General features: G+C 41.2%; 1 protein-coding gene across 1 annotated transcript in view; it reads left to right on the forward strand.

Moving 5' to 3' along the window:
* The first annotated feature begins 486 nt into the window (after window positions 1-486).
* The window catches only part of PHYHIPL (phytanoyl-CoA 2-hydroxylase interacting protein like), a 90,846-nt gene continuing 67,145 nt past the window's right edge, over window positions 487-24,187 (forward strand). The window contains exon 1 of the mRNA XM_073353378.1: window positions 487-557. The gene's annotated coding sequence lies outside the window, so the exon portion shown is untranslated. The remainder of the gene's footprint in view (window positions 558-24,187) is intronic.

Genomic DNA, 24,187 nt, shown 5'->3' on the forward strand with positions numbered 1-24,187 from the left:
AGGAGGGAAAACTGAAGGGAGGAGAGGAAAGGAAGGCTAGGGAAATGGGAAACTGGGGGACTAGAAAGGGAAGATGGATCAATAGACCAGGGGAACCAAAATAAGAGAGTTGGAAGAAGGGGACTGATGGATAGTAGGCAAAATCAAATTGATGGCGGAAGATAACTAATGGATGGAGGAGGAGTGGGGAAAGAACTGATAGTGGGAAGGAGTGGATTGATGTAGTTGTGTAGGGATAATTGAGGGATGTGGAGGGTGCCAACTTCAGAATTTTAAAATTTGCATATACAATTTTTATGTGCATTTTTCTTAGGTTTTTTACTCTGTCAATGTAGGCAGGTTTTGTCTGGGGAAAATCTCAAGTTAATTTATAATAAAATTGCACCCCTCCCCCACATCTCCATCCACGCTCAAAGTAATGGAAATAGGTTGGAAACTTTCCTAAAGGCAACATTCAAAGGCAAGTGTTTTCTTTAAATCAACAGGAGAGAGATTTGCTGCATATCAACTCAAGTTTCCCATCCGTTCATAGATATATGGCTGCTTCTGTGGAATAAGTAAGTTTTACTGATTTTTTTTTAAATTGTTTGTTTATGTAATTGTATGTGTATGTATGATGGGGAGGAGGGGGAGAGACTGAGATGGTGCCCTCTTCTGGATGGAAGGCCGGAGCTGCTCTCAAATATGTGTCATAAGCCCAAACACTGTTATGACTCAATAATATTTCTTATTTGTATAACTGGCACCAAACTCCAGGAGCTAAACTCTAGGGAACTCCAGATGCTCAAGGACAAGTGGTTTTTCTAACTGGGCCTTCTATTGTACTGGTTAGTGTTTACATAAAACTGTGTGCACTACTGGATGGAATGTCAGACCTACTCATGTGACCCTTAACTTGAGAGGTAGATGCTTGTATTTTGGAATTTAAGAATATAAATCTTATGCCTCCTTATGATTGTAAAGTTCTTGGTGACCACTGAAGCACTTTAAAATAAAGATTAAATAGTACTCCTGAAGTAATACTTATATTCAGCCATATTATTACCTTAAACACATTTTTTTTTCATTTTCTGTATGTCTAATTCACATATATACTGCATTAACCAACATCTTAATCTGATATAGGTCAGTGTGTGTGCATATGCTGTTTGTTTTTTGTATTTAAATTCATATTGGAATGCTATATATGTGTGATATTGTGTCCTTATTTTGATAGTGTTTAGTATTTGAGAAAGTGATTGGCCTCAAACTTATACAAAAAATCATATATACAAGTTACTTTGTATTTCAAATCTTATTTTACTGCATTTGTTCAGGCATGTTGTTTCCGGAATTCATTTTGGTGCTTGGAATTCATGTCTGTGGCTTCTTGAACCAATAAAATGATATTTTAAGGCCTTGTTCTGGAGTTCCAATATGCACAGAGCTTTTAATGAAGTGAAAATTCTGAACATGGAATGGCTAAATACGAAGGCCCTAAATCAGCATATAATCATATAATTGAATAATCTGAAAAAGAAAAACATTCAGGGTTCATAACTGTGTGTATATTTAATATTGCTAATGAAGCCTTCACCATAGTATTTTAGATATTGTGAATGATAAGTGAGTCAAAATCTTTGTAACTAGGGGAACCGTAGGAATGGATTTTGACTTTTTTAACACTACCTAAACAGGTTTATTTGACAGAGTTCAAATGTTTCATGAATAGTTGACTGCAAACATGCTTTTGTTCATACTTAACATTTCCCTATCTTTAATAGAAACCAGCTGGCTCACGTGTTTGCAACAGTCTCATTTTCCAGAGCAATATTTTTGAAGTCTGGGGTTGTAACCCAAATGTGGGTTGAGAATCTGTTGTCCTGGCCTCAACAATTTTCTACAGACCACCATTTTTTACTTTCAGTGGGGGAAAATGTTTCTCTTCTTTATGTTTGTGACAATAATATTCTAATGTAAATAGCTGCGTTAATTAGCCTATTATTTAGCCTTAACTATATCTCACTAGGGAATATGCAAGTCATTAAATTTTCAATAAGAATGTATAAATTACAGGTTTTGATATTTTAATTGTGAAATTATCACATTTGTATGAATATGAATATAAAACCTACTTTGTCCATAATACAGCATTGGCATTTTTTAGTTTTGTCGGTTTTCTTTTACTGAAGCAATATTAAGATTTCTGTCATAAGTTCACAAAAGGATTTGCAGATATAAAGCCATGGAAGAAAAAAATAGAGTAGTTTAGTAGTCACAGAAGTAAAATTTTGGTGGCAGGTGGAATAAAATTGGGAACCCTTGCTCTGGAGGTTAGCCTAACAAGCAGATAAGCAATAAGAAAAGGAGTACTTGTGGCACCTTAGAGACTAACCAATTTATTTGAGCATAAGCTTTCGTGAGCTACAGCTCATTTCATCGGATGCATCCGATGAAGTGAGCTGTAGCTCACGAAAGCTTATGCTCAAATAAATTGGTTAGTCTCTGAGGTGCCACAAGTACTCCTTTTCTTTTTGCGAATACAGACTAACACGGCTGTTACTCTGAAACCAGATAAGCAATGTTACTACTTAATGTTAATGGAAATTCCTCTTCAGTTCACTAAATAGTAGCCTGTATTTATGCAGCTGGAGGTTTTGAATTCAACCTCTCAATGCATGTTTGTAGTTTAGCTGGTGCTGATGATTAGCTGTGGATTAATGGTGAATTTTTTCAGTGCAATTTTGTCTTGTCTTCTTTCTGTGTTAAACATTCAAATTCCATATTTCTTGTGCATAGGGAAATCAAAGTGCAAAATTAGTGGGTAGCACAGTAAGAAAGTTCACTTTTCTTATTTTTCTAAGTCAGGACTTTTTCATATGCACTGATTAGGCTTAGTGGGATTCAATTTTTATATTTTTTTATAATTTTGACAGGTCACATGGATTATTTTAAAGCTTATTTTTTCCCCCAAGTTTTATCCTTTTTAATTTTCACAGCTGTGGAAAAAGATGGGTTTTTAATTTTTCCCTGAGCTATATTGATTTCAATTTTCAAAGTTGGGGGGAATTATGGGGTGTGTGTGTCAAACAATGGGGGGGAAGACAATAATTATTTAATGACACTAGACTCTGAGATTAAAAATATTAAACCTTTATAACCATTACAAAACAAATTATCACCATCACGAGTCAAAATGTACCAAGTAAATATCCATAAATCAAACACTAATAAGTTCTCAAACAGCATTTTTCTAACATTGCCTATCTGTAAATGTTGATTGTCACTGATGCAAATATTTTTTCATTGTTTCATTGTATGTGTGGTGAAATTGATGTTTACCAACATTTACTGATAAAAACCTAAGCCTTCCAACCCCGACTGATAATAAATATCCACTATTGCATCATCTTAATATTTGCAGCGTGGCCATTTTCCATAAAACAAAATGGAACCAAGGATTAAGCAAGCTCTATCTTGTACGTTTTACACTCAAGCCCTGTGAATGTTGCAATTTGCTGCTCTCTGTGCATCTTGTCAAAGATTTGCTATTCCCTGAACAAGTTCCCTTTAAAGTGTTAATCGTGCTTGGCCCTCCAAAACAATGATGTTGTAGTTGTTCGTGCTGTTATAGATTCTTATGATAACACATTGAACTTATGAGAGTGCACTTGCCACTGGATGACCATCAGTAGCGTGGGTACTGAGTTGGGTGAGCATCAGGTAGAAACTTGAGAGGTAGCCTTATCAGAAGAAAACTCTTTGTGGGAAGGCGTGACAGTGTGTGGGAGTAGAGAGGGTAGTAGGGCTTAATTTGTGCCAGGGTTAAGTCCCCCCACCGCTAGGGTTGGCAGTTCATAGCCCTGGCACTTCTGAGCTTGCTGCATCAGTTATGAATGTTAAAAAAGAGCTTGAGCCCCTGCACCACTTTCATTACAAATTAAGCACTGGAGGATAGTCACAAAAATAAGGAAGGGTGTCTAAAGTAGATGGAGGAGGAAGTATCTTCGACAGACAGACATAGTTCTCAAAGAGAGAACTTGATCAGAACAGAGTTCTGAGACTCTGAGAACAGTGTTCACATCTGTCTGTGTATCTGGTGCAGAGAGCTCCTGGTCCAAAACATGTTACCTAAGGACCCATCTCTAGAAGAGCTAATTGCAAGAAGTAGTTTTAGAAATACATTCTAATTGCATTTTTTGTAATTTTCTAAGTTGTGAAAAGTACCAGACTTGTGTGGAATTGATAACTTCTGAAGGTTGCCCACTCATATAAACAGTTACTGTGAATATTTATGTGGCTCTTACTTTTAAAGTCTAGTGTTCTTTAAAAAGAAAATGTACTAAACAACTTTAGAGCTCAATTTAAAAGAAAAAATTACATACAAACTAAATATAATAATAACAAAACATTGTCAAATGATTTTGACAGCACAGACATGTTTTCTCTTAGGGCTTGAATCATCTGAGAAAAACCACCATAGTGAGCATTACACCATTTTTCTGTGAATATTTTGGACATGAATTATCTTTTGCTGTGTGCTAGATTTTCAGAGGAAAAAAACTTTAAAAACCCTAAGAATGCCTGTTGCCATTTGAGTGGGATTCACATAAAATCCTGCCTTTGGCACTATGAAATACTGAGCTTGGTTCTCCAAAACGCTAGCTAGACTTAAAAAATGGACTGAGATTTATTGAATCAAATGTTAGCAGCTACCATATTGTTGTATTCCCACATTAACACTAATATTGGCAAAATCTGCCATACCAGCTGCCCACAGATACACTCTAGGCCTGGCACCTTTGTTGTTCCTTACATCTGCAATTATCATTCTAATCCAGTTAACCCTCAAGTACTGTTACTTTTATGTCTTTGGTTTATTTAACAGAAATGAGCTGGCTTTCTTAATATGAAAAAGATAAAAGATAAAAAGCATTGTTAAAATAGATTTAAATCAAGTAAGTCAGGATTTTCAGATTTAAAACAAGCATGAAGTGGTCGCTAAAAATATTCTCATAAAATATGATGAGCATACATTGGGGTAGTTTAATCTTAATTAAACTATCCAGTCATAGTAAATTGAGTCTCTCCCCTTTGCTTATATTTTTCCTAAAAATTGTTCTTCCATTAACTAGTTTGTAAGATTGGGGTAATTTACCAGAGTGACTATTGGTGTGATGGCAAGATAGATCTATTTGACCCTTTTTATTTTTAAAGGCTTTTTATGGTTCTCATCACTCTAGCCTCTAAACACCTCACCCAACATTAATGGAATTATGCTTGCTACACCAACACTGTGAGATAGAGAATTACTACTAAAATTATGGGAAACTGCTGCAGAGTTTAATTAAGGGCTTGATCCTGAACTGTTAAAGTCAATGGGAGTTTTGCCTTTGACTATAGCAGGAGCAGAATCAAGCCCTAAGTGACTTGCTTAAGACACAGGAATGTCTGTGGCCAAGCAGGGAAAGAACTCAAAACTCTAGAGTCCCAGTGCAGTGCCTTAACCACAAGAACATCTTGGAAATTCCTGGTTTCTTTTTAGCATTTCCCCCTCTTCATTAGTAGTGGATACTTTGCTTTGTTGCACATGTACAACTGCATTTGGGGGGTGGGAGGCATCGCTTTCTTTAGTTACATCCATGCAATCCCATAACTGCCCATGTACTCTTTGCAGAAACCCAGTCTTGAGGGTACACTTTGGACCAATCTGGAAACTGAAGCTGGTGCAGAATGCAGCAGCTTCGCTGTGAAATTGTGTTTCTCAATGACAGCACGTGTCATCTGTGCACCAAGATCTGCTTCAGTTTGTGGACTGAATTTAACATGTTGGGTGTGATCTATAAAGATCAAAATGGCTTAGGACCAACTTGAGAGACCACTTCTCTCTTCAGGCCATACTACCACACTGCAATCAGCAGTCACTGGACCTGCATTCCCCTGGCAAGGAAAGTGATAGTGTTATCTGTCTATGGTAGACAATTCTGAAACTAGCTTTCTCCCTGGTCCAAAATGGCCTAAGTCTATTGACCGTTTGTGACACAGATGCTTATTGGTGGTTCACTACTCTGTCAGCAAATCTTGTCAGGGCTGGCCTACTCACTACATCTAACACACTGTTGTCACAATATATTCCCAAAAGGTGGCATGTAATATGTCACTGGAAAACTAATAACTCACTGATCATAATATTCTTGCATGACATATGTACAGTCAGCCCACAAAAGATTATACAGAGGTACTGGAATTATGACTAAAATGTGTTTAAACCAGGTATGTCAGGGGGAGTAGATAAACAGTTTTTTTCCAGTCACTGGAATGTGTTTCTGCCTGCTTGAAGGTGTGACCAAAGAAAATCACAATTACATGCCAAGCAAACAAAGCCATCGGGTCAGCAAGTAGGGAGAAACTGATCACTTAACAATCTCAGTGTGGAATGAAGACTGTAGCCCTAGGAATCCTTCCTGCATCTTGAAGCAGGGTCAACGAACTTTGACAGAGAATTTTCAAAGGTTCACTGGACTATAAAGAGAGGCGCAGAGAGCTGCTGAGTTCTCCTTCACCTGAGGAGACAAGGAAAGCCAGTGCCTTAAACTCTGTGGGGATCCTGACTAAAGGTCTACTCAGCCATTGCTGTAAAAGGAAGATTGGTGAGGAAACTACCTTGAACAAAGACAGTAGCTTGTTAAATTTGGTCTTAGCCATTAGAAAACCATTTTTACTTTTGTTTGTAACCCTTTCTGTCTTTATCCCTTATACTTGCATTCACTAATACTTTGATTAAATAAATTGTTTTATTTTTCATCTAAACCAGCCAAGTACTTTGACTGAATAGAAGTGATTGTTTAATTCCAGACAAGATAACAAGCTGCTGTTTCTGTCTCTTTAAAGAAGCAGGGAACTTAACTTCTGTGGCTGTTCCAGGAAAGACCTGGACACTGGAGGGAGGGTGAGAAACAATTTTGGGTAAATTTGGGACTAAGGAGATGTTGGGGTTACTCTGCAAACAGTAACTGGACAGTGGAAGCCAGGGTGTGACCTGTATGCTTGTGTGTTGGCTGTTACTCTCGGGGCTGTGAGCACAGCAATGTAGCATGTAAGACACCCAGAGTTGAAGGGCAGGTGGTGATGCAACCCCTTACTGGTCTGGATTGAACCCCCCAAAATCAGATCTTTGGAGCATGCTGCAAAGTGCATTTATTTATGGGGGCTGCTGAGGAAGTGGCATCTGAGGAATATCAAAAACAAGGGAGAAGAGAGGGGAGTTATGATTCACTGGTGTAGAAGGAAAAGCCAGAGATTAAAAAAGCAGAAAAAAGCTATTAATTCAGTGTCCAGCAAAGCAGCATCTTTGATTCTTAACAAGGTAATAACATCTACAGAGGCATATACCAAACAAAATCAGCCATCCAGTGACCACCAAACGATATTGCTCTACAGATGATGCCTTCAATACAAATAGCTCAACACATTCAAATATTCTTATTGGAGGCAATGAATCATCTAGCAAACAGAACAGTCATAAATAAGAGCTTCCATTCATATAAATTCAGTTATTTCCTCAACCAAGCTGCATTTTCAGCCAAAGGAAATATTTGGATAACAATGTCACGCAGCTAGAAGGAAGGGTGTAGGGAATGCAACAATATTGCCAATTGACAGCATAGGTCATGAAATAATTGACATCCAGACTTCAGTGCCTCGATGCAATTTTTCAGAGCCGAAGCATTACCATTCTCTGTAACCTTTCTAAGGATGTTGGCACCTTAGGCTTAAGTACCCGAATGTCACAAAGAATACAGATATCTGGACAGCCAGCTTATTGCTCTTGAAGGAAAACAATTCAGCAAGTGGAAATAGAACACTGAAGTCATATTCTTAGGAAGCATAGTATGGTTTAAGACAGGTTTCAGAGTAGCAGCCGTGTTAGTCTGTATTCGCAAAAAGAAAAGGAGTACTTGTGGCACCTTAGAGACTAACACATTTATTTGAGCATAAGCTTTCGTGAGCTACAGCTCACTTCATCGGATGCATACTGTGGAAAGTGTAGAGACTAATCAATTTATTTGAAAGCTTATGCTCAAATAAATTGGTTAGTGTCTAAGGTGCCACAAGTACTCCTTTTCTTACTTTCCACAGTATGCATCCGATGAAGTGAGCTGTAGCTCACGAAAGCTTATGCTCAAATAAATTGGTTAGTCTCTAAGGTGCCACAAGTACTCCTTTTCTTTTTATGGCGTAAGAGTAATTTTTAATATGAAAGTCTTTTTTGAGCATAGAGCTATCTCACTAATGTTGTTCATGTCTCTTCATTTCTCCTGTTCAATGTCAAATTTGAGAAGAAATGCTTGAAAGTCTAGAGATTTTCGAAAAGACATCTATTTGTCAGCAACATAAACAAAAAGTGTTTTTATATTACGAATAATTAGAATACACATTCCTATGCCATGCATTACTCTTTTGTAAGCTCTGTCTTACACTTTTTAAATAAATCATGTTGAATTCACTTGCACTTTTTACACATGGCACCATGGAACCTCGTTAGCAGGCTTGCTCTGCACTCCTTACAGGATATGTGAGGGCAAAATGGGAAACTCACATAGTATTGTGTGAGCCAATAGTACTAATGTTAATTTGATCGGTCACGATCCTAGACCGTGTGATCATATTGGATCATCAGTACAATGGCAAATGTGCTAAACCAGCATTATATATTTCTTAATTGACTGATTCTGCTTTGGTCATCAGTACAATTCAGTTAGGTTTTTTTGATCTGTAAGATAAGAACAAGGAGAAATTTCAAGAGGTTTATCCATTTTTATACTCTTTCCCCATAATTACTTCTCTTCCTTTCTCTCTTTGGCCATTCTCCAAAACTTTTAGCTTCAGAGCTAATCTGAGAGGATGGAGAGCATATTTGTAGAATTATGATATGTGGATGTGTAGTAACTTCGAAATGTAGCTGAATTTGGGAGCTTCTTCCATATTCTTCTTGATCTCTGCTGTGACCTTGCACCCCATAATGCTTTATAGAAATATGCTTATGAGGGTAAATATGACATAACTGGAACATGTTTTATGCTATATATGCAATGTAACATATCTTTGCAAAGGTTATGATCTACTGAATATATTCATCCTATTTGTATGCATGTATCATTTTTATATCTGAAGTTATGAGCGTTGGCTCTATGCTTGTATTTAAAGTGTTTGCTGTAGGAAGCACATAAGGCAGATTTGGTCAACATAGTGTGAAGGGGTTATTCAAGTAATAGGGAGTACTTAACTAGCAATGGACTTTGGGAGACACCAATCCACATCTGAGCTTCCCTGGGAATGTTCAAACTAACATGTAAACAATGGCATCGGCCTGCAAAAAGCTGAGTCATTCATAGACATGTGACTTGCCCAGGTGGCTACAGACTCCATCTTGTTGCTGTGATTTTGCACAGGAGAACAAAGGGGTTTCTGCCCACAAGAGAGAGAATATAAAAGGTCCTGGAAACCCCTCCATTTTGTCTTCAGCTGGCTCAAAAGATAGCCTCTGCACCCCAAAGAAACAAACTGGAACAAAGAACAGTAACTACGGGGGTGTGAGTGATTGCTGGACACAGACTAGGAAGGAGTCTGGTCTGTGAAAGAAGCTTATTGGCACATCTCTGAGGGTGAGAGTTACCTGCATTTAGTTTCCTACTGTATTAGGCTTAGACTTGTGTGTTTTTGTTTTATTTTGCTTGGTAATTTACTTTGTTCGGTCTGTTATTACTTGGAACCACTTAAATCCTACTTTTTATACTTAATAAAATCACTTTTTGCTTATTAATTAATCCAGAGCAAGTAATTAATACCTGGGGGAGTAAACAGCTATGCATATCTCTCTATCACTGTTATAGGGGGTGAACAATTTATGAGTTTACCCTGTATAAGCTTTATACAAAGTAAAACGGATTTATTTGGGGTTTGGATCCCACTGGGAACAGGGTGTCTGGGTGCTAGAGACAGGAGCACTTCTTAAGCTGTTTTCAGTTAAGTCTGCAGCTTGTAGGGGACATGGTTCAGACCTGGGTCTATGTTTGCAGCAGGCTAACGTGTCTGGCTCAACAAGAGAGGGTACTGAAGTCCCAAGCTGCCAGGGAAAACGGGCTCAGAGGTAGTCTCAGCACATCAGGTGGCAGTCCCAAGGGGGTCTCTGTGACCCAACCAGTCACATCTGCCTTAACCTTACAAAAATTAAATGAAATCTTCCAGTATTTTAAATTTTCATTAAAAATGAATACAAACAGAAAAGCGTAGACAAGTTTGTTAGAATTTGAAAGCACACGTGTAAGTTTTGCAATTGGGCAACCAATGAAATCAGTCATGAAACACATCTCAGAATTCTTCTAATAGTCCTTCAGTCTATAATACAGGGAGGCACAGGACAGGGGTGAAATTTCTCAATTTATTCTTACCATTGGGAATCTTCTGTCTTAACCTGCTCATTATTCAGAGATAATTTGCATAATGCCTTCTGTTTCTGCAAACATTCTTGCCAGCAAACATCACTAGAATGTATATGAAGAGCAAATACAAAATGGGGCATGAACACAGTTGAAGTTAACTCACAAAGTTTGAACAAAAATCAGTTGCATTTTTGTTGCAGTATTTGCTCACCTGTATTCAGGCCTGATCCCAAGTGCATTGGAGTCAATGGAAACACTCCGAGTAGTCATCTTAAACTGACTTTTGCAAACAAGGTTAAAAGTCCAGATTTATGCCTAGTAATAACAGTCATCATGAGGAAGATTCCTTTATGGTTCTGATTCATGCTACATGTCTGAAGCTTACAAAATATTAAGATCATTGTTTTTCTTCTGAATCTTCCTCCTGGAAAAAGAAACTCTCCTCAAATCACTATCTGCCACCCCTATCCCTGAACACTGCTTAATCTCTGAGCTGTTCAGCAGCTACACATGTACTGGCTTGTTGCCAGTTTATCTGCACGCCAGCCAGCCATTGCCTATAGTGACAAAAGAGAGTGGAAAGAAAGACAAGGAAAGAAAGGAATAGAGTGGGAAAGTGATAAATATGGAAGAGAAGGGAGAAAGGGTTTCTCATCATTTTCCCTTTGTTCCTCTAATCCCTTCTCTGATAGTCTCTTCATTCCATTTTTCCATTTCACTTATTTCATGTTCTCCTCTCCCTCCTCGCCTCTCCTCCACTAAGATGTTTAACTTATTTTGAAGTCACCCACTCTGCCCTCATTTTTCCTTTCAGCCTGAATGAGGATGAATGAGCAGTCCTGGATGCAATGCTGCTTCTTTGTAGCAGACAGTCAGAAGCTTGCAGTATGAGATGTGGATTCAGCACATTTGAAGACCTAGGGACTTAGTAGTATGGCATGACTTTATCAACCAGCATGCTAAAGAATTGTCAGTGTGCGCCATTAGGGTTGAGCAGGAGGGACATTTCTCATTAGTCCTCCTCCCACCTGAATCCAATCCTAAAACAACCCTTTTCAATTTCTAGCATACAATTTTTTTTTTTAATTTAGGATGTACATTATAATTTCCTATGAATCAGATTTGGTTAACTAAAAACCAGGCTGTGGATTATCTGTGGCAAGATACAATCCTTATTTAATTGCCTCTCTCAATATATAGGTAAGGACATGGGTCATTTTTATTTTATTTATGGATTTATTAGCTTTGGATGCACAGCAGAGAGGACGTTGGGGAAGGCAATATCCAGGCTGTATTGAGGCATCGATCCCTCTGTATTTTGCAGTTCAAACTTTGCACTTTACACATGCCTTTTCCTTGTTGTTATATAATGTGAGATTACATAATGGAGAACTGTAAATTACATAATCATTAACCATGTTATACTGTAGCTACAACTGGTGAATCATTATCAAATGCCTGGGGTTAGAAGGGGGGCATGTACATGCTGGAAACTGATTATGTTTGCTCATGATTCATGAGTAAGATTGAGGAGAAATGGTAGATTTTTGTCAAATGTCTTCATACATCTCTGAAAATAGAATCAAATGAGACAGGCAATTCCTTAAATAGTCAGTATATTACATCTAAACTGCATAACCTCTTGCAGTCTATTTTTTGTTATTGCCTCATTTGGGGCCTGTTTCTGTGCTCTTACGATAAGAAACGATCACTTGCATGAGTGCTGCATTGAAATCAGTGGATGTATGTGCTGCTCATTGAGTGAGGATTGTAGGGTTTGGCCATTGTGACATTAACACTTTTGTGTTTCATTGTCACCTAGATTGTGACTTGCCTCTGTGAGAGGCATTACAGTCCGTGTACAATTGGGGAACTAAGTTCCCTGACTAGTGCAGCATTTTCCCTGAAAGTGGAAACAGTTGCACTTGCTCCCTGATGTTCCTCCCTATTTCCCCAGGTGAAGCAATGGTGAGTGAGAGAGAACAAAGAAACCCAAGGGAAGAGCAAAGTCCTCTTTTTTTTTTTTTTGGAAGCTACCAAGAGAGGCAGAGCTCAGAGGGAGCTCTCTGCAGCCTCCCTCTTTCAGCTGTTGTTGTCTGCTGTGGGAGGGGTGAAAAGAGGCAGCACAGCCTCTGAAAGGTTGCACAGTACAAAGTATCTTCTGTGTCTTGAACCTGATCCCCAGTTCTTGCTAGCCTACTGGAAAAGAAGAGCTCACTGCTCTGACTGTGAACACTCTCTTAACTGCTGTGTCTAGTAGAAGACAACTACCTGCTGTGGTTCAAGGGTCAAGCGTTGACCGAAATGTGGCTCTTCCAGCATGTGCACAGGAAAGGGGGACAGGCTAGGGAGCCTCTGAATTTGTACAGGACTCGGACAGAGTGTTAGTGGTCCTTGCGTATAAGGAGCAGCTGGCTAGCACCGCTTGTAACACACTAAGCCTCACACAGTGTCCACCTGACTTAGAATCATAGCCTGTGCCTTGAATCCACATTGCTAGTCACCTGCTGGCATCTGACGCCAGCCAGCAGGTGTAGAGAAAGGAGACGGCTGGTTATACCACTTAAAAAAAAAATTAGCAGGCACTTGCCCCAGCTTCCATGCACCCCTAAAGCATTTTGTCTGTATCTCCACTTAATAAGCAAAAAGCTACAAGTGGCTTCTACTTAGCCATCTCACCTATGCAGGCCCCTCCCCCCATAGTGCAGCTGCTCTGCTTACAGCTGTGATTCGTGCACGGTTCCCCCTGCCCACCCCAAATGTATTTCTTGGGCCTCCTGGAGGTGCAGTGTTCAGTGAAGTTGTGGTGTTACTGAAATACAAGACTATACCGCAAAGGTCACCGTAGTTGTTGATGGGATCTATCTTATTTTGTTAAAGAGATTTCTCTTTGAGAATTGTATTATATTCATAAAAAATATGCGTTAGTAAATGTGATAGCTCCCAGTCCTGGAGTGGCAGAAGAGGGTCTGCATAACCTCCCTCTACCCCATCTCCCACTCTGATTCTGTGAAAAAGACTTCTCTGAGACAGATGGCTGTGGTCATCTAACGGTACATTCTCTGCATGTACCCTCTCCCCACTTCCCTCAACCACTACACAAATAGGGATTATGCTACAGAAATTATTTCTATGCCATAATCATCTTTTGAAAATAGGAATGATGGGCTGCATTGGTTATTACCTGAGCTTATAAAATATGTTTTATCTATCTAGAAGTAATCTTTTCACTTAGGGGAAATGGTGCAATGGAAAGTTTTGTGACATGAGGTTTTTGTTTGTTTTTTTAATTTTGCTAGCTCTTGCTCATTCTCCTTGAGAAGCTCGGGTATGAGATCGGGTATAAATCTGAAAGAGCTAAATGACTTCATAGTGTATTACCATTTCAGGATGAATAAGCATTCAGGAAAACAGCCTGAGGCAAGGGGGAACTGATGTGATATTTGAAAAGCATGGCTTTATAGTTGATAGGAAAATCTCTCTGTGGGAGCATGCCCAGTGCTGACAGTTTTGCCATAGGGTTCCGATAGATCAAGTGGTAGGAGAACTCTGCAGCTGGTAAAAGTGGGGAAAAATACAAAACCACAGTTTTATAATGACTGAACGTTGATATGTGGATTTTTCATTGTAGCAAGACTTCCAGGGTCTATGGAGTTAGGACATAGTACAAAGGCTTAAGGAGAAGGCTGCTCTGCTCAGAAAGCCTGACTGTTTCAATGACCAGTGCTGACGTAGCCAATCCTACAAATCTGGGGGGTAGGGGGGGATCACTATATGAAACTTCATGGGAATAGGCCTAATAAGGCACCCTTTTCTGAGGCGAATCACCTGCTGGAGTCACTAAGAGTTTTCTGTGTGACTAGGGAGCACGGAGTTGGACCTAAAGAGTAAGGGAGAAGTCCAAATATTGTCTAAAATGGTGGCCTCTGATTTAATCACAACCACAACCACAATACAGTTATCCATAATTTGTTTCCAGTGGGGTTTTCCACTGAGTTGCATTCACAGCTCTGTGGAAAACTTGCATAATGCTTCCTTCTAGATGTACGATGTTCCTAATTTTAAGGAGCACTGAGAACCTCGAGCCCTATTGTAACAATCTCACCACCAGCTCTCATCTTTTCCTTGATCCTGTTAGCATCTCCCTAGGTGTTTGTCTGCTGCTTTTGCCCATAACTTGTTTACAGAGATGAAAATTGAGGAGTAGAAGATTAGGCTCCAGAATGTCTCTCGCCTCCTGTACCCATCTTACTTGAGGATGCAGGGTGCCTTTTTTGTCTTGAGGATGCACTGAGAAAAACTTCTCCCCCACAACTGCAGATTTCTTAATAACAAGGTTTACTAAAAACAGAAAATGGAGTAAAAACAAAGAAATAGTTGGCGTAACATACCTAGATTTACACTTCACTTAAACTAGGCAAGGCAGTTTTAGTTGATAGAAAAGAAATGGAAATGCTTGCACATTCCAAAAATCAGTCTGTGACTCTGGCCTCAGTGTTGAACTTCTAGCAGTCCCTAAAGAGAGGTCCTCCTCTGTCACAAAGCTCAGAGCTCTCTCTTTTTCTCCTGTCCTTCCCTTACTCTGGGTCTCTTTCCTTTCCAGACAGCAGTTGCCCATCATCTGGGGCAGCCATGCCCATTCTCCAAACATATTTTCCCCTATGACCTACTGTACCATCAATGTTTTTCATTTTCTTCTTTGTCTAGCCAATACCTAAAAGATGATCCCTTGAGTATACAGTGGCTTTTAATCCTGCCTTTCAAATGTGTATTGTCCCCCTTCAGCAACTGCATTTCAGAGACTTGGCCATCAAATAAAATAGTTTCTGATGGGCCATACATTGTGTTCATTTGAAGAACGTAGTTTCATCTGTCTGGGTGGAGCTTTTCTAAAGATGAAACTATTCTCTGCGCATGTCTACACTATAAACTTTTGCTAACGCAGTTAGTACATCACTTGTGCATATGCATACTTGGCTCCTTGTATCAGCGCTGCATGTATCACCAGGTGTTTTTGTTGCACAGTGTGTGCACCAGGGGTAGGTATCCCAGTGTGCAATTCATCACCATCCAGCACACTGTCTTTTGGGAAGTTTTAGCATGTGTGGTGGGGAAGAATTGAATCATGCAAGGGTGACTGGGACTCCGGGGTCAAGTTCCCATCATGCAACATATTCACCCCATAATGCTATCTCTATCCCAAAAAATTTTTCACCTATTTTGAAAATCCTAAAAAATCCCATGTGTGATTTGTTGCTGTCTGCCACATCTGACAGAAACATGGAAGTTACACAGCTTTACACTATTGTCAGAAACATTGTGGGCAAGAATGCCATGATCCTCTGGTATCTGTAGCGTCGTAAGAAGAGCCACAGGAAACATGACAGTTTCGTGGAGTCTGATTGATCGGGACATAGTTCAAGATTGTTGGTGGCATTCTCTGAGCAGCTGCAAATGGTGGAGTGCCATTTGTGGGCCTGAAAAATGAACACTGACTCGTGAGATTGCATTGTAATGCTGGCTTTGAATGACGAGCAGTGGCTGCAAAACTGTCATATGCACTAGGCCACATTCATGAATGTTTGTGCAGAGCTTGCCTCAGCCTTCCAGTACAGACACACCAGAATAAGAGTTGCACTGACCATGGAGAAGCAAGCGGTGATCGCGCTGTGGACTTGCAGTGCCAGATTGCTTCTGGTCAGCGGGAAATAATTTTGGAGTTGGAAAATCCAACTGTGGGGTCCATTGTCATGCAAGCATGCAGGACTATTAATCATCTCCTGCTATGCAGGACTGTGAGTCTTGGCAATGTGTAGGACATGATGGATTTGCCACAATGGGGCTCCCAAACTGCAGTGGAGTGATAGATGGCATGCATGTCCCTATTTTGGCACCAGACTGCCTTACCACAGAGTATATCAACAGAAAAGGCTATTTTTTATGGTTCGGCAAGTGCTGGTGGATCTCTGGGGACATTTCTCCAACATCAGTATTGTCTGGACAGGGAAGGTGCATGACACTGGCATCTTTAAGAGCACAGGACTGTTCAGAAACCTACAAGCAGGGATTTTCTTTCCCAACAGGCAGATTACCAGTGTGCCAATAGTGATCCTGAGGGACCCAGCCTAACCCGTGCTCCCCTGGATCATGAAGCCGTATACCAGCCTATTGCAACAGCACCAAGGAAAGATTCAATTACTGGCTCAACAGATGCAGGATGACAGTTGAATGTGCTTTTGGTAGGCTGAAGGGATGCTGGCATGTTTACTCACAAGCTTGGATCCCAGTAAGAAAAATATCCAAATGGTTATAGCTGCCTGCTGTGTACTGCATAACATCTGTGAAGCAAAGGGGAAATAGTTGCCACCAGGGTGGAGGTGGAGCAGCTGTCTGAGTTTGAACCGCCAGATACAAGGGCTATCAGAAGAGCTTAATGTGGAGCTATGCAGCTCAAAGAGGCTTTGAAGAGGACACTAACAGCGAGCCCCAGCAATGCATTGTGGTGTACTATGCTTTATTAAGCTCTGAAGTTCGAGGGCCTGTTAGGAACCGAGTGATGCTTGGCACACATCTAAGAATGTAACTGTACCAGTGCACCTATTAATATTGTGGTGTTTGCTGTACATTTATGATTATTACATTCTGTTGGTCACTAATCCTATGAGTTGTGTCGAAGTACACAATCACATGTTAAGTGGGTGCTTTGAATACTGCCAGCCATTCTGCAGGATATGTTGGGAACTAATAAAGATAATTCATCTTCCAAACAGTAGAGCTTTTTGAGTAACAAACACTTTAACAACATTTTGTGCAAGTTAAAAGCAAGTACATTAAAATCTTACTCAATTTATGGAACTGGGCTTAAAGAAGGAGAAGGAACATTCTTTTCCATGTTAGCTACACATACACTGACTTGAGAGACCCAAGGCTAATGTATGTGAAGCTGTGGTTGTCCTTAACGTACCCCAGTATGGAGTTGTAAGGGTAGGGATGTGGCTCCTGCTGCCATGTGGAATGTTGGTCAGTGGGGAATGTAGAGAGATGCTGAAATTGAGTTCTCCATGAACTTCAAAGGGAGACAAGTCCAGGATTGTTGAACCTGTACGTCCACAAAAACAGCTATTGAGTATAGGGTGATGGCCTTCAACACGGGCATCATTTTTCACAGGGTGAGGGTGATTTTAGCTGGTATCTCACTCCTGAGGGTAACAAAGACACAGAGAGCACAGCTGTTGCTGGCATCCCAAAGCCACCCTGGCCCATATACTGCGCCATATACTGGTGCCTGCTGAAGTTATCACCAACTGGTGTGGGAAAGTGTCTTACCACAGAGGAAGAAATAAGGCTGCCATCCCCAGGAGCCTTCAGGAGAAGATTCCAGAGTGCCTCCATGGAAGTTCCATCGAGATCTCACTTTGTTCATAAACAAACTGCTCTTCCCATCTCCCCCCTCACTCACCCTCCGCCCAACTCTGTAGGAGAATGAAAAGCTGAAACTCTACCTCTTTACTCATACTAGAAGAGGTAGTGGTACAACAAATTCATGAAAAGTCTATAGCGGTGTCCTGCTAAGTTGGGGGTGTTATCATTGTAATGGAAAATATATTTATAACTTACCTGAGGCTCCTTCCCCTGCATCGGGCTCATCTGTGCTCAGCTGCCAGGATTGACTAGACTGTGGAGTCTCAAATGGATTCTGACTTGTGGCATAGCTGGACCTCTCAGTCGCATGTCCCCCATCCTGCTCCTCTTCCTCACTGTTCCTGGCAGGGGTCTGTGACTCAGGGTCCAAAAAGGTAGCCACAGTGGTCTTGGAGGATGGTGGAGTCTCCATCAAATATGGCAAGCAGCTCATTGTAAAAGTGGCAGGTCTGCGGCTCAGCATCGGATCGACTGTTGGCCTCCCTGGCCTTCTGGTATGCCTGCCTCAGTTTCTTCTCTTTCATGGAGCACTGCTGCTGATCCCTGTCATACCTCTTTTCCTGCATTCTACATACAATTTGCTCATCAATGTCCACATTTCTGTGGCTGGTCCATAGCTGTGCATGCACAGCCTTTTCTCCCCACATGCCCAGGAGCTACAATATCTCCTGTCTACTTCAGAGCGTGTGGGTATCTGGTGTGGTCAGCTGTGATGAGTTTACATTGGTGGGAGACAAATTTAAGTGTAAACACACGCACAACTAAGTTGATGCAAGGTGGCTTACACTGACCTAACTCTGTAGTGTAGATCAGGCAGCCCTGATGCCCCTTGGTTCTCAGATATTTTTATTGGCTGATATTCAATCTATCGTACTCCAATTCTTTCAAAGGAAAAATAAATGCATGCAATATGTTCTGTAGTACTGTCTATGAACAAAACTCTAGCAATGTGTCGTCATTCTCAGGAGATAGCTTGTTAGTTAAACATAAACAGCCTTCTCATCCTCCTCCTCTGTGTTTATTCCCAGCATCTACTATAAATGCCATATAAATTGCATCTTTTACATTATTTATTACATTGGCATCTTCATCTGTGTAAGTTTTCATAACAGATTTAATTTGACTGAATTGGTCTGTATCTGTTTATTTCTTTCTGATTATATAGTTGCCAATTTTTAGCTTAGGTAGGTAGGTAGGTAGGTCCTGGTGGTACTGATCTTACCAGTTCCCTGTGGGTCAGCTGTTCTGCTCATAAATAAATAACTCCTGCACTGGTTCTTCTTTCAGTGCTTGCTCATGTCGATTCCATTCTAGGTGTGTGTGCGCCCACGTGTGCGGTCGTTGGAGATTTTTGCCTTAGCGGTATCCGTAGGGCCGGATGTGGTGCCCTCTTGAGTACTGCGCTCATGTGCTGGTATATCAGGTGCCGCCAGCCCTACGCCCTCTCAGTTCTTTCTTACCGCCCATGGTGGTTAGTCGGAGAACTTTTCCTTGCTTAGCAAGGGCTAATGGTTTTCGTCTTTGGGCTTTGTATATAGTTAATTCTTTAGTAGTTAGTATTAGGTAGTTCCATGGTCAGGAGCCTTCCTGCCAGTGCTGTTGATTCACAGGGTCCTTGTAAAAGTCAAGCAAGACACAGCAAATATTATCCCGGTAGCCCCCGCATGGCCTTGCCAGCACTGGTTTGGCATGTTGCTGAGCCTTTAGGAAGCCGCCCCACTACACCTGCCTCTGCTGTCCCAGAACCACGGCAGTCTGTTGCACCTGAACCTGGTGGTACTGCACTTGATGGTTGGCTACTGCATGGCTAAGCGCGGATGAACGGGCATGCTCGACCCCATGTTCAGCAGGTCCTTCTGGGCAGCAGGAAACCCTACACCAGGGTGACCTATCTGGCAAAGTGAGAAAGGTTCATGTGTTGGGCCTTGGAGTGGCATATTCAGGCCTCAGAGGCCTAGCTGCAGGACATCCTGGATCATTTGCTGCACCTCAAGCTCCAAGACTTGTCCCTCTCTTTGACCAAGGTCCACCTAGCCACCATTTCAGTGTTCCATCTGCCGTACCAGGGCAGGTCTATCTTCACCCACCATATGATGGCACAGTTTTTGAAGGTCTGGAGCGCCTCTATCTGCACGTCCGGGACCTAGTTCCCCCCCGGGACCTGAATCTTGTGCTGTCAAGGCTCATGGTATCTCCCTTTGAGCCTTTGGCTTCCTGCTCTCTCCTGCTTCTCTCCTGAAAGGTTTCGCTCCTGGTCACGATAACATTGGCCTGCAGGATGTCCGAGATCAGGGCGTTCATCTCGGAGCTGCCCTATACGGTCTTCTACAAGGACAAGGTCCAGCTGCGCCCACACCTGACATTTCTGCCTAAGGTCATTTCCCAGTTTCATACTGGCCCCAACATATACTTACCAGTCTTCTTTCCAAAGCCTCATGCATCAGATGAGGAATGCGGGCTACACACCCTGGACATCCAGAGGGCACTGTCCTTCTACACAGATAGAACGAAGCAGTGTCGTAAGTCAACACAGTTGTTCGTTGTGGTAGCAGACAGGATGAAAGGTTGCCCAGTGTCTGCTCACAGGATCTCATTCTGGATCACGGCCTGTACCTGGTACTGCTATGAGCCGGTGAAGGCACCTCTGCCGGCGATTGTGATAGTACGCTCAACAAGGGTACAGGCATTCGGCAGCCTTCCTGGCAGAGGTACCGATCCAAAAGCTCTGTCGGGCCACTACCTGGTCGTCCATCCACATGTTCGCTTCTCATTATGCACTGACCCAGCAAGTTTGAGACAACGCTGGCTTTGGCAGAGCAGTGCTGAAAGCTGCAAGACTGTGAACTATGAGCCCAGCTCCGTTGATACTACTTGTGAGTCACCTAGGCTGGAATCGACATAAGGAAGCACTTGAAGGAGCAAAAACGGTTATCAACCTTTTCATACCTGTTGTTCTTTGAGATGTGTTGCTCATGTCCATTCCATTACCTGCCTTCCTGCCCCTCTGTCGGAGTTGTCGGCAAGAAGGAATCGAGAGGGCGTAGGGCCGGCGGTGTCTGATATAACAACACCTGAGCATGGCATTCAAGGGGGCACCACAGCCGGTCCTACAGATACCACTAAGGCAAAAATCTCTGATGACTTTACACGTAGACGCACGTACACCTAGAACGGAATGGACATGAGCAACACATCTTGAAGAACAACAGTACGAAAAGGTGGGTAACCGTTTTTTATGGAAATCTAGTCTCATCATATTTAGGGTTTTATCATTTACCTCTTTAGCATAATGTATAGCAAATTGAAGAATATACCATTGCATTTCTGAATTTTGACCAAATTATTACATTTCATGACTATCTAGTTAATGTATTTGTTCCTTAGATGATTATATGTACTTCCTTCCTTCCTTCCTATAAAAAGAATATCATCCCAATGAGCAGCAAAACTCTGAATGTTGCAAAACCATGTTTTAGTATATAGAGAGCCCCCACTTACCAAGAGTGGAGTTTGTGTTCTGGTGATGCTACAAGGTAGAGAATGGCAAAAACTGAGTCTAGTTGCTGTCTTTAAATCAGAGGAAAATACAAAATGTAAATTGATGCATGTTAGAATATAAAGAAAAAGCACAAATATTAGCAAAGCAATTGCTCTGAGAATGAAATGATGGTTTAATACACTGACGGGTTCTTTAACCATATGTAGGAAACTTGAAATTTCCTTTTTGGCACTTAACTCAAACTTTAGATGCCTCTTTGCTGCACAGGGAATCCAAATCATGATAAACATGGGGTATGACTCTGCCTAAGGCAACCAAACGGTAAGGGTGATTTCCCAGTCTTTAAAGGAGCACCCCCTTTTCTGGATACTACTGGATCACCCCTGCCAGAGATGAGTTATTTCCAGTACTGGGTTATTGCCAAGTTAGGGGGTGGTTTTGTCACATGGGCCAGATGTCCACTACTTAGTATCCTGTTCTTTACTATAATTTCAACCAATTTGCCTGGTACTGAAATTACAGGCAACCTGTAATTGCCTGGATCACCTCTTGAGCCTTTTAAAAAAATTGGTGTCAGGTTAGCTATCCTCCAGTCATCTTGTACAGTAGCCGATTTAAATGATCGGTTACATATCAGAGTTAGTAGTTCTGCAATTTCATATTTGAGTTCCTTCAGAATTCTTGGGTGAATACCATCTGGTTCTGTTTTATCAATTTGTTCCAAAACCTCCTCTAATGACACCTCAATCTTTGAGTACATGATTGTGCGTTAGCTGAATTCAACTGATTAAGACCTAATTAGGAACAAATAGTTGCACAGTATGTCTAATGGTTAGAGCAGAAGAGTCGGAGTCAGGAGGTCTGGGTTCAATCCCTTGCTCTGGAGGATGTGTTGACATTGAGCTTCCTCTTACCATTTCACTACTACCTAGTCAGCTAGGCTCACAGTAGATTGGTGGTGGTTTTAGTATGGACAAGGTACCACTATTTTTACCACTGTTTCATCTAACCCTGCTCAGTGGAAATCTAGATGGCATGATGGTAACAACGCTGGCAGCCGACAGCACTCTGTCTACACTGGAGCACCCACTTGTTGCCATCATTGGAGCTGCACTAATGTTAATGCAATAGTGGGAGAGAGTAAGAAAAAGTAGAATGTAGGCAAGGCCACAGGGTGATCTCAGGTAAAGCACTTAACCTCTGTGTGCTTCAATTTGTCCATCATTAAAATGGGGATAACAATTCCTACCTCCCTTACAGCTGTCTTGTAAAGTGCTTTGGAATCTTCAAATGATAGAATCGTAGGACTGGAAGGGACCTTGAGAGGTCATCTAGTCCTGTCCCCTGCACTCGTGACAGGGCTAAGTATTATCTAGACCAAAGAAAGGGATGACATAGCTACAGTATTATAAAATAAACTTGGTGCACAGAATTATTAATGGCAGACTACAACTTTTAAAAATATCTTTGTGGAAGGAGGAAAAGAGGGAAAGGAAAGGTTCTAAAAGTTACTACAAGGGAAACTCAGCAGGAATTTACTATGCTTCAGTGAAAATGAGGAAAATTGAAGACAATTGACCACAGTGTGCTTACAAAAGTAACCATAAAAATTAATTGCAATAGAAAAGAAAACTGAAGAGAGCAAAACAGGCTTTTATATGGCAGGAGTTGCGTCCTGAAGGAAAAAAACAAGGGTAGCAAGATGATGCTATTTGCTATGTGGGGGTTAAGGTGATACATATTAAGTCTCCTTGTAACTCCTAAGGGGACATGCAACAAAATGTTTAACCAAAAAAAAACTTTACTTGAAAACTTGGTAATAAGTAGATAAAATTTGGAAACAGGTCATATTCGTACTGAAGTGAATGGGGCTTTTGCCATTCACTTTAATGAGAGCAGGATTAGACCCTTGAATAATGACTTGGTTAAGAAATACACAATGTAATTGTGAATTTCTGGAAAATAGGAACTCAGAATTACTTAATTAAAAATAAGCACTTGAACAGGCCCTTGTGAAGTGCACCCTAGGGTATCTATAGAATTTTCTAAACAGCTAGTAATTATTTTTTAAAAATCAGAGAATTGGAGAGGCATCAGGGGACTGGTAGAGTGTGAGCATATCACAGGTCTTTAAAAATGGAATAAAGAGTAACTCTGGAAACCACTGTCCTATGAGCATAACTTTCAGGTTCAAAGAAATGGAGTAACTATTCAAAGCAAAAAAAAGTACTTGCATATAGGTGAATAGCATCATGAGACCAGATATAACAGAATAAATCAAGTTAGACAAACTAGATAGCCTTTTTGGTAGTTTTTTTCGTAGACAAAGCTAGAAGATATACAGAATATAGAGTTAACATTTGGACTTCAGTAAGGCATTTGATACAGTGCTGCATGATAGCCGAAGGGAAATAATTAATCCAGTTGGCCTGAGCAGAAATACGATTCAATGGATCAAAAGCTCATCACTGAACGACAGCAAGTAATTATAAATAAGGCTGCATTTATGTCACGGAGGTCATGGAAGTCATGGAATCCGTGACTTCCAGAGACCTCCGTGCAGAGCCGTCCCTAGGGCGGTGTGGGGCCCAGAACATAAGCGCCGAGTTTCTAATCCGCCGGGGGGTGCTCCCCTCCCCGGCTCTGCCTAGGCCCCATCCTGCCTCTTCCCTGCCCAGTTCCGCCCCCTCTCCCGAGCACACTGCGCCCTCGCTCCTCTCCCTTCACCCCTAGCGCCTCCTGATACCACAAAACATCTGATCTATGATAGATGCTAAGAGGGAAGATCAGGCGCTGATCAGTGGGGCCTTCCAGCAGGCAGGAGGCGCTGTGGGGAGGGGGAGGT

The sequence above is a fragment of the Lepidochelys kempii genome, chromosome 7 (assembly GCF_965140265.1).
Source record: "Lepidochelys kempii isolate rLepKem1 chromosome 7, rLepKem1.hap2, whole genome shotgun sequence".
NCBI classification, from domain to species: Eukaryota; Metazoa; Chordata; order Testudines; family Cheloniidae; genus Lepidochelys; species Lepidochelys kempii.